Source organism: Arachis hypogaea, chromosome 1 (genome assembly GCF_003086295.3).
Source record: "Arachis hypogaea cultivar Tifrunner chromosome 1, arahy.Tifrunner.gnm2.J5K5, whole genome shotgun sequence".
Classification (NCBI taxonomy): domain Eukaryota; kingdom Viridiplantae; phylum Streptophyta; class Magnoliopsida; order Fabales; family Fabaceae; genus Arachis; species Arachis hypogaea.
In genome coordinates this window covers 40,491,275-40,506,660 of record NC_092036.1, presented here as the reverse complement: position 1 = coordinate 40,506,660, position 15,386 = coordinate 40,491,275, and the positions used below count along the sequence as shown (strand labels likewise).

At 40.4% G+C, this 15,386-nt stretch overlaps 1 non-coding gene across 1 annotated transcript; it reads left to right on the top strand.

The window, feature by feature from the left end:
- The first annotated feature begins 8,350 nt into the window (after nucleotides 1-8,350).
- LOC112712363 (small nucleolar RNA R71) lies at nucleotides 8,351-8,458 on the top strand. The gene has a single exon (XR_003157766.1). It is a non-coding gene; the product is annotated as a small nucleolar RNA R71 (small nucleolar RNA).
- Nucleotides 8,459-15,386: the final 6,928 nt, after the last annotated feature.

Here is a 15,386-nt window from a genome sequence, read left to right as displayed (position 1 = left end):
TGAGATGGGAAGAATTTGGTCAGAAATCCATTGACCACCTTGTCCTAGGAGTCCAAGCTCTCCTTAGACTAAGTGTCCAACCATTACTTCACTCTATCCCTCACAATAAATGGAAAGAGCATGAGCTTGTAGAGATCAAGGTTCACTCTACTAATCTTTACTGTCACGGATCTACAGGAAATTAGAAATAAACAAATTCGGGTCTTCCTGCGGGAGTCCATGAAACTGACAGTTTTGTTGCACCAGAGTAATCAATTGTGGCTGCAGCTCAAAATTGTTAGCACCTATGGGAGATACTGAGATAATGCGCCCATAAAAGTCAAAAGTGAGAGCAGTGTAGGAGGTCAGCGTCCTCCTAGCTTGCTCATTACCATTCGGATTCCCACCATTATCATTAACAACATTATTAGGATTGTTGAGATCCATGGCATCCTTCTCAAAAGTATCCCTGAGATTCTCACAAGCTTTGTAAGCTCTAGCTTGTTGCAAACGCTACCTCAAGGTCCTCTCTGGTTTAGGATCAAATTCAATAAGGCGTTCTTTGTCCCTGTTCCTGCTCATAAACAAACAGAAGGCAAAGAAAACTAGAGTCTCTATGTCAGAGTATAGAGAACTCCCAATGAGGTATCCTATGTAAACAGAAATAAAATAAAATAAAATAAAGCAAGATATAGACCTAAAAGTTTCAAAAATAATTAAAAAAAATTAAACTACTAATTCAAAAATTAAATAAGGAAGAATACTAATAATTTCGAAAAATTTAGAAAGGAAAAAATCACTAACGGGACACCAAATTTAAAATAAAAAACTAAGAAAAAGTAAACAGAACCAAATTCAAAAATCTAAGAAAAAGTAAACAAACAAAACTAAGAATACCTAATCTAAGCAATTAGACAACTGGTAGTTGTCAATCACCGTCAGTCCCTGGCAACAGCGCCAAAAACTTGGTGAGGATTTAGAATGTCCACAACTAAACCAACAAGTCCACCGAGTCATCCAAGTAATACCACAGGTAAGTAAGGGGTCAATCCCACGAGGACTGAGAAACTGAGCAACAATGGTCAACTGATTTGCTTAGTCAGGCAAACATAAAAGTTGGTTTGGTGGCTTTTAAATGAATTAAAGAATAAGTCAAGAGTAAAGAAAGCAAGTAATGAGTTTGGTGTAGAAATCACTGAGAGAAACAGTTAACGTATCGGAGATGTTTACCTTTTTAGATCAAGTTTTCTTACCAACTATTTTAATCATGTAAGATTCATTCCATGGTAGAGTGTGATTGACTAAACCCTAATCTCTTAGTGATTTAGCCTCTTCTAACCTTCATCAACCGCCGATCTATTGGTCACTTGATTCAGATTAGAAGGTTAAGTACAAATCTAGTTTATGGCTACAAAAAATCTAATTACCCAAAGCTAAACGGATTATATGTCATGTATCCAGATTAGTTCAAGTAATTAGCAATTTAGAAGGAATTTACTTTCAAGCTGTGTTCAGGTGAGAGACCTCTCCCAATGGTCACAAGAACACATGTAGAATAAGGGTCATACTCTCGTTCCACCCATATCCATAAAATTAAGAACGAAAGTAATCCTTGAAACTGAATCAATACATTAATTAAAATAGAAAAATAATAGTCTTAATACATAGAAATAAATAGAGCTCCTAACCTTAACCAAGAAGGTTTAGTGGCTCATGACTTACAGAGAAAACAAGGATTCTTAAAAGTGTGTAAATGCAGAAGTGAGAATATCCCCCCTAAAAGGTGAATCTTTTCCCTTTTATATCTAACCTAACTTGATTTAAAATTAAAATAAAATATTAAATCCTAAAACTAAAAGATATTGTTTGTAATTAAAAATTATAAAAAATAAAATAAAAGATAACTAATAAAAGCTAAATCCAACTAGTGATGCTCCAAGAAGGTGGATTCGGTTTAGACTGCCTAACGCTAAACGCCAGTTGGGCGTTTAATGCCCAGAAAGGGGAGAGACTATCTATTTTGTGAAACTTGCTGGCGCTAAACACCAGTTAGGCATTTAGCACCCAGAGAGGCTGCTTCAACTCTTTTCCTTTCCGCACAAAACTCTGTCAAATTGCTCCGAATTTCACCTGAAATTATAAAAATACTAAAACAACTCAAAGTAGCATTCAAAGAGGATTTTTGCATTAAAATATAATAAAACTTAACAAATTCTAACAAAAAACAACTAGAAAGTAAGGGAAAAATGGGTACAAGATGCTCATGCATCAAACATATAACTGCGTCATTCTTGGGTTTTTAGGGTTTGTGTGGCTTTAAAATCAGAAATTGGACTTAACCCTCTAATACAACTAATAGATCAAGGAATTGATGGTTGGTTAGATTAGAGGAGATTGAATTGCATAGGAATAGAAATTCAAGCACCTAAGGTTTGCCATAAACTTAAAACTTTCATGACCAAAGTAGATAGAAATAATTGTTAATCCTAAATTTTGAATATCTTTGGTGCACGAAATTGTGATCACTACAACTTCGCACAACTAACCAGCAAGTGTACTGGGTCGTCCAAGTAATAAACCTTACGCGAGTAAGGGTCGATCCCACAAAGATTGTTGGTATGAAGCAAGCTATGGTCACCTTGTAAATCTTAGTCAGGCAAACTCAAATGGATATGGGTGATATACGAATAAAACACAAAGATAAAGATAGAGATACTTATGTAATTCATTGGTGGGAATCTCAAATAAGCGTATGAAGATGCTTGGTCCCTTCCGCCTCTCTGCTTTCCTACTGTCTTCATCCAATCCTTCTTACTCCTTTCCATGGCAAGCTTATGCAAGGGTTTCACCGTTGTCAGTGGCTACCTCCCATCCTCTCAGTGGAAATGTTCAACGCACCCTGTCACGGCACGGCTATCCATCTGTCGGTTCTCAATCAGGCCGGAATAGAATCCAGTGATTCTTTTGCATCTGTCACTAACGCCCCGCCCTCAGGAGTTTGAAGCTCGTCACAGTCATTCAATCATTGAATCCTACTCAGAATACCACAGACAAGGTTAGACCTTTCGGATTCTCTTGAATGCCGCCATCAGTTCTAGCCTATACCACGAAGACTCTGATCTCACGGAATGGCTGGCTCGGTTGTCAGGCGAGCGCTCGGTTGTCAGGCGATCAACCATGCATCGTGTATCAGGAATCCAAGAGATATTCACCCAACCTTAATCTATGGTGTGTAGAAACTCCACCGTTGAAAATACATAAGAACAAGGTCTAGGCATGGCCGAATGGCCAGCCTCCCAATGATCTAAGATAGCATCAGAACAAAGATAACTACCCCGATATCTCAATACAATAGTAAAAGGTCCTACTTATAGAGAACTAGTAGCCTAGGGTTTACAGAGATGAGTAAATGACGTAAAAATCCACTTCCGGGCCCACTTGGTGTGTGCTTGGGCTAAGCATTGAAGCATTTTCGTGTAGAGACTCTTCTTGGAGTTAAACACCAGCTTTTATGCCAGTTTGGGCGTTTAACTCCCATCCTTGTGCCAGTTCCGGCGTTTAACGCTGGGAATTCTGAGGGTGACTTTGAACGCCGTTTTGGGCCATCAAATCTTGGGCAAAGTATGGACTATCATATATTGCTGGAAAGCCCAGGATGTCTACTTTCCAACGCCGTTGAGAGCGCGCCAATTGGGCTTCTGTAGCTCCAGAAAATCCACTTCGAGTGCAGGGAGGTCAATATCCAACAGCATCTGCAGTCCTTTTTAGTCTCTGAATCAGATTTTTGCTCAGGTCCCTTAATTTCAGCCAGAAAATACCTGAAATCATAGAAAAACACACAAACTCATAGTAAAGCCCAGAAAAGTGAATTTTAACTTAAAACTAATAAAAATATACTAAAAACTAACTAGATCATACTAAAAACATACTAAAAACAATGCCAAAAAGCGTACAAATTATCCGCTCATCACAACACCAAACTTAAATTGTTGCTTGTCCTCAAGCAACTGAAAATCAAATAAGATAAAAGGAAGAGAATATGCAATGAATTCAAAAAACATCTATGAAGATCAGTATTAATTAGATGAGCGGGGCTTTTAGCTTTTTGCCTCTGAACAGTTTTGGCATCTCACTCTATCCTTTGAAATTCAGAATGATTGGCTTCTTTAGGAACTCAGAATCCAGATAGTGTCATTGATTCTCCTAGTTAAGTATGATGATTGTTGACCACAGCTACTTATTGAGTCTTGGCCGTGGCCCAAAGCACTCTGTCTTCCAGTATTACCACCGGATACATACATGCCACAGACACATAATTGGGTGAACCTTTTCAGATTGTGACTCAGCTTTGCTAGAGTCCCCAATTAGAGGTGTCCAGGGTTCTTAAGCACACTCTTTTGCCTTGGATCACAACTTTATTTTTTTTTCTTTTCTCCCCTTTTTTTTTCTTTTTCTCTTTCTTTTTCTTTCTTTTTTTTTCGAAATCTTTTTTTTTTCTTTTTTTGTATTAACTGCTTTTTCTTGCTTCAAGAATCATTTTTATGATTTTTCAGATCCTCAGTAACATGTCTCCTTTTTCATCATTCTTTCAAGAGCCAACATTCATGAACCACAAATTCAAAAGACATATGCACTGTTTAAGCATACATTCAGAAAACAAAAGCATTGCCACCACATCAAAATAATTAAACTGTTATAAAATTCAAAATTCATGCAATTCTTCTCTTTTTCAATTAAGAACATTTTTCATTTAAAAAAGGTGATGGATTCATAGGACATTCATAACTTTAAGGCATAGACACTAAGACACTAATGATCACAAGACACAAACATAGATAAACATAAGCACTAAAATTCGAAAAACAGAAAAATAAAGAACAAGGAAATTAAAGAACGGGTCCACCTTAGTGATGGCGGCTTGTTCTTCCTCTTGAAGATCCTATGGAGTGCTTGAGCTCCTCAATGTCTCTTCCTTGTCTTTGTTGCTCCTCTCTCATGATTCTTTGATCTTCTCTAATTTCATGGAGGAGAATGGAGTGTTCTTGGTGCTCCACCCTTAGTTGTCCCATGTTGGAACTCAATTATCCTAGGGAGGTGTTTAGTTGCTCCCAATAGTTTTGTGGAGGAAAGTGCATCCCTTGAGGCATCTCAGGGATTTGATGATGAGAGGGGTCTCTTGTTTGCTCTATCCTCTTCTTAGTGATGGGCTTGTCCTCGTCAATGGGGATGTCTCCCTCTATGTCAACTCCAACTGAATAACAGAGGTGACAAATGAGATGAGGAAAGGCTAACCATGCCAAGGTAGAGGACTTGTCCGCCACCTTATAGAGTTCTTGGGATATCACCTCATGAACTTCTATTTCTTCTCCAATCATGATGCTATGGATCATGATAGCTCGGTCTATAGTAACTTCGGACCGGTTGCTAGTGGGAATGATTGAGCGTTGGATAAACTCTAACCATCCTCTAGCCAATTCTTTGGATCCGGGTTCACACTTTGATCATGGTTCTTGGTGATCCATGCATTGGCATAGAACTCTTGAACCATTAAGATTCCGACTTGTTGAATGGGGTTGGTAAGAACTTCCCAACCTCTTCTTCGGATCTCATGTCGGATCTCCGGATATTCACCCTTTTTGAGTTTGAAAGGGACCTCGGGGATCACCTTCTTCAAGGCCACAACTTCATAGAAGTGGTCTTGATGCACCCTTGAGATGAATCTCTCCATCTCCCATGACTCGGAGGTGGAAGCTTTTTCCTTCCCTTTCCTCTTTCTAGAGGTTTCTCCGGCCTTGAATGCCATAAATGGTTATGGAAAAACAAAAAGCAATGCTTTTACCACACCAAACTTAAAAGGTTTGCTCGTCCTCGAGCAAAAGAAGAAAGAAGAGAGTAGAAGAAGAAGAAATGAGAAAGAAGGGAATGGCTTTGTGTTCGGCCAAAAAGGGGGAGAAGTGGTGTTTAGGTTGTGTGAAAATGAAGGAGTGAAGATGGGTTTATATAGGAGTGGGGGGGCTCATGGTTCGGTCATGTATGGTTGGGTTTGGGAGGGAAAGTGGTTTGAATTTGAAGGGTGAGGTAGGTGGGGTTTTATGAAGGATGGATGTGAGTGGTGAAGAGAAAGATGGGATTTGATAGGTGAAGGGTTTTTTTGGGGAAGAGGTGTTGAGGTGATTGGTGAATGGGTGAAGAAGAGAGAGTGTGGTGGGGTAGGTGGGGATCCTGTGGGGTCCACAGATCCTGAGGTGTCAAGGAAAAGTCATCCCTGCACCAAATGGCATGCAAAAATGCGTTTCTGGCCAATTCTGGCGTTAAACGCCGGGCTGGTGCCCATTTCTGGCGTTTAACGCCAAGTGCTTGCCCTTTTCTGGCGTTTAACGCCAGTCTGGTGCCCCTTTCTGGCGTTAAATGCCCAGAATGGTGCCAGACTGGGCGTTAAATGCCCATCTGCTAGCCTTACTGGCGTTTAAACGCCAGTAGGTTCTTCCTCCAGGGTGTGCTGTTTTTCTTTCTGTTTTTCTTTCTGTTTTTGCTTTTTCAATTGATTTTGTGACTTCTCATGATCATCAACCTACAAAAAACATAAAATAACAAAGGAAAATAGATGAAATATAACATTGGGTTGCCTCCCAACAAGCGCTTCTTTAATGTCAGTAGCTTGACAGAGGGCTCTCATGGAGCCTCACAGATGCTCAGAGCAATGTTGGAACCTCCCAACACCAAACTTAGAGTTTGAATGTGGGGGTTCAACACCAAACTTAGAGTTTGGTTGTGGCCTCCCAACACCAAACTTAGAGTTTGACTGTGGGGGCTCTGTTTGACTCTGTTTTGAGAGAAGCTCTTCATGCTTCCTCTCCATGGTGACAGAGGGATATCCTTGAGCCTTAAACAAAAAGGATTCTTCATTCACTTGAATGATCAATTCTCCTCTATCAACATCAATCACAGCCTTTGCTGTGGCTAGGAAGGGTCTGCCAAGGATGATGGATTCATCCATGCACTTCCCAGTCTCTAGGACTATGAAATCAGCAGGGATGTAATGGTCTTCAACTTTTAGCAGAACATCCTCTACAAGTCCATAAGCTTGTTTTCTTGAGTTGTCTGCCATCTCTAGTGAGATTTTTGCAGCTTGCACCTCAAAGATCCCTAGCTTCTCCATTACAGAGAGAGGCATGAGGTTTACACTTGACCCTAGGTCACACAAGGCCTTCTTGAAGGTCATGGTGCCTATGGTACAAGGTATTGAAAACTTTCCAAGATCCTGTCTCTTTTGAGGTAATTTCTGCCTAGACAAGTCATCCAGTTCTTTGGTGAGCAAAGGGAGTTCATCCTCCCAAGTCTCATTACCAAATAACTTGTCATTTAGCTTCATGATTGCTCCAAGGTATTTAGCAACTTGCTCTTCAGTGACATACTCATCCTCTTCAGAGGAAGAATACTCATCAGAGCTCATGAATGGCAGAAGTAAGTTCAATGGAATCTCTATGGTCTCATTTTGAGCCTCAGATTCCCATGGTTCCTCATTGGGGAACTCATTGGAGGCCAGTGGACGTCCATTGAGGTCTTCCTCAGTGGCGTTCACTGTCTCTTCCTCCTCTCCTAATTCGGCCATGTTGATGGCTTTGCACTCTCCTTTTGGATTTTCTTCTGTATTGCTTGGAAGAGTACTAGGAGGGAGTTCAGTAATTTTCTTGCTCAGCTGACCCACTTGTGCCTCCAAGTTTCTAATGGAGGACCTTGTTTCAGTCATGAAACTTTGAGTGGTTTTGATTAGATCAGAGACCATGGTTGCTAAGTCAGGGGTGTTCTGCTTAGAACTCTCTGTCTGTTGCTGAGAAGATGATGGAAAAGGATTGCTATTGCTAAACCTGTTTCTTCCACCATTATTATTGTTGAAACCTTGTTGAGGTCTCTGTTGGTCCTTCCATGAGAGATTTGGATGATTTCTCCATGAAGGATTATAGGTGTTTCCATAGGGTTCTCCCATGTAATTCACCTCTTCCATTGAAGGGTTCTCAAGATCATAAGCTTCTTCTTCTGATGAAGCTTCTTTAGTACTACCTGGTGCATTTTGCATTCCAGACAGACTTTGAGAAATCATATTGACTTGCTGAGTCAATATTTTATTCTGAGCCAATATGGCATTCAGAGTGTCAATCTCAAGAACTCCTTTCTTCTGATTAGTCCCATTGTTCACAGGATTCCTTTCAGAAGTGTACATGAATTGGTTATTTGCAACCATTTCAATTAGTTCTTGAGCTTCTGTAGGCGTCTTCTTCAGATGAAGAGATCCTCCAGCAGAGCTATCCAAAGACATCTTGGATAGTTCAGAGAGACCATCATAGAAAATTCCTATGATGCTCCATTTAGAAAGCATATCAGAGGGACACTTTCTGATTAATTGTTTGTATCTTTCCCAAGCTTCATAGAGGGATTCTCCTTCCTTCTGTCTGAAGGTTTGGACTTCCACTCTAAGCTTACTCAATTTTTGAGGTGGAAAGAACTTTGCCAAGAAGGCATTGACTAGCTTTTCCCAAGAGTTCAGGCTTTCTTTAGGTTGTGAGTCCAACCATGTTCTAGCTCTGTCTCTTACAGCAAAAGGGAATAGCATAAGTCTGTAGACCTCAGGGTTAACCCCATTAGTCTTGACAGTGTCACAGATTTGCAAGAATTCAGCTAAAAACTGATGAGGATCTTCCAATGGAAGTCCATGGAACTTGCAATTCTGTTGCATTAGAGAAACTAATTGAGGCTTAAGCTCAAAGTTGTTTGCTCCAATGGCAGGGATAGAGATGCTTCTCCCATAGAAATTGGGAGTAGGTGCAGTAAAGTCACCCAGCACCTTCCTTGCATTGTTGTTGTTTTCGGCTGCCATGGGTTCTTCTTCTTTGAAGATTTCTATTAGGTCCTCTACAGAGAGTTGTGCCTTGGCTTCTCTTAGCTTTCGCTTCAAGGTCCTTTCAGGTTCAGGATCAGCCTCAACAAGAATGCTTTTGTCCTTGCTCCTGCTCATAAGAAAGAGAAGAGAACAAGAAAATGTGGAATCCTCTATGTCACAGTATAGAGATTCCTTGAGGTGTCAGAGGAAAAGAAAAATAGAAGGCAGAGGTAGAAAATTCGAACTTATCAATAGAGATGGAGTTCGAATTGTGCATTAAGGAATAGTGTTAGTCCATAAATAGAAGGATGTGAGAAGTAGTATTCGAAAATTAAGTAAAGGATTTTGAAAACATTTTGAAAAACACTAATTGATTTTCGAAAATAAAAGTGGGAAAGAAATCAAGTGATTTTTGAAAAAGAATTTGAAATTAGAAATCAAAAAGATTTGATTGAAAGCTATTTTGAAAAAGATGTGGTTGAGAAGATATGATTTGAAAAACATTTTAAAAAGATTTGATTTTGAAAGTTAATGACTTGGTGGTGCACGAAATTGCAATCACACTTTTGCAACCCCGCACAACTAACCAGCAAGTGCACTGGGTCGTCCAAGTAATACCTTACGTGAGTAAGGGTCGATCCCACGGAGATTGTCGGCTTGAAGCAAGCTATGGTTATCTTGTAACTCTTAGTCAGGATATCAATAATTATCAGGGTTGATTGTGAAAAGTAAAAGAACATGAAATAAGTACTTGTTTTGCAGTAATGGAGAATAGGTTGAGGTTTTGGAGATGCTCCATCTTCTGAATCTCTGCTTTCCTACTGTCTTCTTCTTCAAGCACGCAAGGCTCCTTCCATGGCAAGCTGTATGCAAGGGTTTCACCGTTGTCAGTGGCTACCTCCCATCCTCTCAGTGGAAATGTTCAACGCACCCTGTCACGGCACGGCTATCCATCTGTCGGTTCTCAATCAGGCCGGAATAGAATCCAGTTATTCTTTTGCGTCTGTCACTAACGCCCCGCCCTCAGGAGTTTGAAGCTCGTCACAGTCATTCAATCATTGAATCCTACTCAGAATACCACAGACAAGGTTTAGACCTTCCGGATTCTCTTGAATGCCGCCATCAATTCTAGCTTATACCACGAAGATTCTGATTAAGGAATCCAAGAGATATCTACTTAATCTAAAGTAGAACGGAGGTGGTTGTCAGGCACGCGTTCATAGTTGAGAATATGATGAGTGTCACGGATCATCACATTCATCCGGGTTAAGAACAAGTGATATCTTAGAATGGAAGCAAGCATGATTGAATGAAAAACAATAGTAATTGCATTAATCCATCAAGACACAGTAGAGCTCCTCACCCCCAACCATGGGGTTTAGAGACTCATGCCGTAGAAGGTACACAAAGAAACATGTAAAGTGTCATGATGTCCAGATACAATGTCAAAAGATCCTATTAATAGTGAACTAGTAACCTAGGGTATACAGAAATGAGTAAATGACGTAAAAATCCAGTTCTGGGTCCACTTAGTGTGTGCTTGTGCTGAGCATTGAAGCTTTCATGTGTAGAGACTTTTTCTGGAGTTAAACGCCAGCTTTCATGCCAGTTTGGGCGTTTAACTCTAATTTTTATGCCAGTTCCAGCGTTAAACGCTGGGAATTCTGAGGCTGATTTGCAACGCCGGTTTGGGCCATCAAATCGCGGGCAAAGTATGGACTATTATATATCGCTGGAAAGCCCAGGATGTCTACTTTCCAACGCCGTTGAGAGCGCGCCAATTGGGCTTCTGTAGCTCCAGAAAATCCACTTCGAGTGCAGGGAGGTCAGAATCCAACAGCATCTGCAGTCCTTTTCAGTCTCTGAATCAGATTTTTGCTCAGGACCCTCAATTTCAGCCAGAAAATATCTGAAATCACAGAAAACACACAAACTCATAGTAAAGTCCAGAAAAGTGAATTTTAACTAAAAACTAATAAAAATATACTAAAAACTAACTAGATCATACTAAAAACATACTAAAAACAATGCCAAAAAGCGTATAAATTATCCGCTCATCACAACACCAAACTTAAATTGTTGCTTGTCCCCAAGCAACTGAAAACCAAAGTAGGATGAAAAGAAGAGAATATACTATAGACTCCAAAATATCAAGGAAACTTAGCTCCAATTAGATGAGCGGGACTAGTAGCTTTTTGCTTCCGAGCAGTTTTGGCATCTCACTTTATCCTTTGAAGTTTAGAATGATTGGCATCTATAGGAACTCAGAACTCAGATAGTGTTATTGATTCTCCTAGTTAAGTATAATGATTCTTGAACATAGCTAGTGTATGAGTCTTGGCTGTGGCCCAAAGCACTCTGTCTTCCAGTATTACCACCGGATACATACATGCCACAGACACATATTTGGGTGAACCTTTTCAGATTGTGACGCAGCTTTGCTAGAGTCCCCAATTAGAGGTGTCCAGGGTTCTTAAGCACACTCTTTTTGCCTTGGATCACAACTTTATTTCTTTCTTTTTCTTTTTCTCTTTCTTTTCTTTCTTTTTTTTTCGTTTTTTTTTGAATCACTGCTATTTCTTGCTTCAAGAATCAATTTGATGATTTTTCAGATCCTCAATAACAGTTCTCTTTTTCCCTCATTCTTTCAAGAGCCAACAATTTTAACATTCTCAAAACAACAAATTCAAAAGACATATGCATTGTTCAAGCATTCATTCGAAAGACAAAAAGTATTGTCACCACATCAAACTATTTCAACTAGTTTCAAGGATAAATTCGAAATCCTGTACTTCTTGTTCTTTTGTGATTAAAGCATTTTTCATTTAAGAGAGGTGATGGATTCATAGGACATTCATAGCTTTAAGACATGAATTTTAAATTTTATTAACTATGAATTAAGAACAAGACTCAAAAATAGATATAAGATGAAACTAAAAAATAGAAAACAAAAATTTAAATAGGCTCCTAATGATAGAGGTTTTCACAGAGTTAGGACTCAACAACCTTGATTTTGAGAAGTGGATGCTCCCTCAAATTGAGGGGAGAATTTTTGGCGTTTCAGTTCTTGAAGTTCACGCCCCTGCTTCTCTTGTTCCTTCAGCAATTTGCAGAGCATGCAGTTCTGATTCTGCTGTTCTTCCTTAAGTTGCTCCATAGTTTCTTGCAACTTGGTGATAGATGCTTCTAGGCTGGCCCAGTAGCCAATTTCAGGAAATTCAGGGAGGAACTCCTGCGCCCTCCTTTTGATAGAGTTGTCTTGCATTTGTCCTTCCATTGACTTCTTGGTGATTGGATGTTCAATGGGTATGAATTCATCTACTCCCATCTTTACCCCAGCCTCTTTACAGAGCAAGGAAATCAAGCTTGGGTAAGCCAGTTTGGCTTCAGTGAAATTCTTATTTGCAATTGTGTAGATCTCACAAGCAATCAGATGATGAACCTCCACGTCTTTTCCAAGCATAATGCAATGAATCATCACTGCTCTCTTGATAGTGACCTCAGAACGGTTGCTAGTGGGCAAGATGGAACGCCCAATAAAGTCTAGCCAACCTCTTGCAATTGGTTTGAGGTCTCCCCTCTTGAGTTGGTTTGGGACACCCTTTGAATTGGTTATCCACTTAGTTCCAGGGAGGCATATGTCCTCTAGAACTTGATCCAACCCTTTATCTGCTCTCACCATTCTCCTATTAAAGGATTCAGGATCATCTTGCAGTTGAGGCAATTTGAAGATTTCTCTTATTTTGTCCAGATGGAAGTAGATAACTTTCCCTCTGACCATGGTTCTGTAAGTATGGTAAGCAGTTCCAGTCATTCTCTGCTTATCTGTCAGCCACAGATTTAAGTAGAATTCCTGAACCATATTTCTTCCAACCTTTATCTCAGGATTGGAAAGAACGTCCCATCCTCTGTTTCGAATTTGCTCTTGGATCCCCGGATATTCATCTTCTTTCAGATCAAATTTAACTTCCGGGATCACTGACCTCAGACCCATTATTTTGTGATAATGGTCTTCATGTTCTTTGGTTGAGAACTTCTCTTGATTCCAAAGATTCTTTGGATTATTCTCTTTCTTTCCTCTTAAATTGGTTTGTTTTCCCTTAGGAGCCATGATCTTGATGAATCTTGGCTTAGTGATCACGGAAAAGCACACCAAACTTAGAGGTTTGCTTGTCCTCAAGCAAAAGAAAGGAAGGAAGAGAGAGAGGAGAAGAGCAAATTCGAATGGTGTGGGGGAATGAGGAGGCCGAACGTGTTTTTATAAGGGGGGAGAAGAGATTTCGAAAAATTGGAAGGAGATTTGAGAAGATGTGGAGAGATTTTGAGAGAAGGGTGAGTTTTTGAACAAGATTTGGGTTTGATTTGAGAGAGATTTGAAGAATGATTTTGATTTTTGAAGATTTGAAGGTGAATGATGAAAGGTTGAAATGTGTTTATGTAGAAAAGTATGGGTCAAAAAAGGAAAGTTTGAAAAAAAATTGATCGGAAAACAAAATCTTGGTCCCCCACCTTTCTGGCGTTAAACGCCCAGAATGGCATCCATTCTGGCGTTTAACGCCCATTTGCTAGCCAATGTGGGCGTTTAACGCCCATCCAGGTGCCCTGGCTGGCGTTAAACGCCAGAATTCCCTTTGTCACTGGGCGTTTTGCTAAACGCCCAGGATGCTGCACACCTGGCGTTAAACGCCCAGAATGGTGCCCATTCTGGCGTTTAACGCCCAAAATGGCACCCTTACTGGCGTTAAACGCCCAGAATGGTGCCCATTCTGGCGTTTAACGCCCAAAATGCCCCTTACTGGCGTTTTTTCACCAATAAGCTCTTTTTCTTTGCTTTTTGCACTGAATCCTTCTGTAACTCTGTAAATTCCTTCAATTTTGATAATTGCCTCTGTAGAAATAAAACATATAACCTGCTAATGACTGGGTTGCCTCCCAACAAGCGCTTCTTTATTGTCCTTAGCTGGACCTTTACTGAGGATCATTCCAGCCTCAGTTTTGAGCATTCCTGCTCAAAATTATTTTCAAGATAATGCTTGATCCTCTGTCCATTAACAATGAACTTTTTGTCAGACTCAGCATCCTGGAGCTCAACATATCCATATGGTGATACTCCTGTAATCACATACGGACCCCTCCAACGAGATTTAAGCTTTCCTGGGAACAATTTGAGCCGAGAGTTGAATAGCAGAACTTTTTGTCCTGGCTCAAAGACTCTGGATGACAACTTCTTGTCATGCCATTTCTTTGCCTTTTCCTTATAAATCTTTGCATTTTCAAAGGCATTAAGTCTGAACTCCTCTAGCTCATTTAGCTGGAGCAATCTTTTTTCACCAGCTAACTGAGCATCCATGTTTAGGAACCTGGTTGCCCAGTAGGCTTTATGTTCCAGTTCCACGGGCAGATGACAGGCCTTCCCATACACCAGTTGGTATAGAGAGGTTCCTATAGGAGTCTTGAATGCTGTTCTGTATGCCCACAGAGCATCATCCATACTCTTTGCCCAATCCTTTCTTCGGGCTATCACAGTCCATTCTAGGATTCTTTTTAGCTCTCTGTTAGAGACTTCAGCTTGCCCATTTGTCTGTGGATGATACGGAGTTGCCACTTTGTGGCTAATTCCATATCTAACCATAGCAGAGTATAGCTGTTTATTGCAGAAATGAGTGCCCCCGTCACTGATTAGTACTCTGGGAACACCAAACCTGCTGAAGATGTGTTTCTGGAGGAATTTTAACACGGTCTTAGTATCATTAGTGGGTGTGGCAATTGCTTCTACCCACTTAGATACATAGTCCACTGCCACCAGAATGTAAGTGTTTGAGTATGATGGTGGGAATGGACCCATAAAGTCAATTCCCCATACATCAAACAACTCAATCTCTAAGATCCCTTGTTGAGGCATGGCGTATCCATGAGGTAAGTTACCAGCTCTTTGGCAGCTGTCACAGTTACGCACAAACTCTCGGGCATCTCTATAGAGAGTAGGCCAGTAGAAGCCACATTGGAGGACTTTAGTGGCTGTTCGCTCACTTCCAAAATGTCCTCCATACTGTGATCCATGGCAGTGCCATAGGATCCTTTGTGCTTCTTCTCTGGGTACACATCTGTGGATCATTCCATCTGCACATCTCTTAAAGAGATATGGCTCATCCCATAGGTAGTACTTGGCATCTGAAATTAATTTCTTTCTTTGCACTCTGCTGTACTCCTGGGGTATGAACCTCACAGCTTTATAATTTGCAATATCTGCAAACCATGGAGCTTCCTGAATGGCAAAGAGTTGCTCATCTGGGAAAGTCTCAGAGATCTCAGTAGAAGGGAGGGATGCCCCAGCTACTGGTTCTATTCGGGACAGATGATCAGCTACTTGGTTCTCTGTCCCTTTTCTGTCTCTTATTTCTATATCAAACTCTTGCAGAAGCAACACCCATCTTATAAGCCTAGGTTTTGAATCCTGCTTTGTGAGTAAGTATTTAAGAGCAGCATGGTCAGTGTACACAATCACTTTGGATCCCACTAGATAGGATCT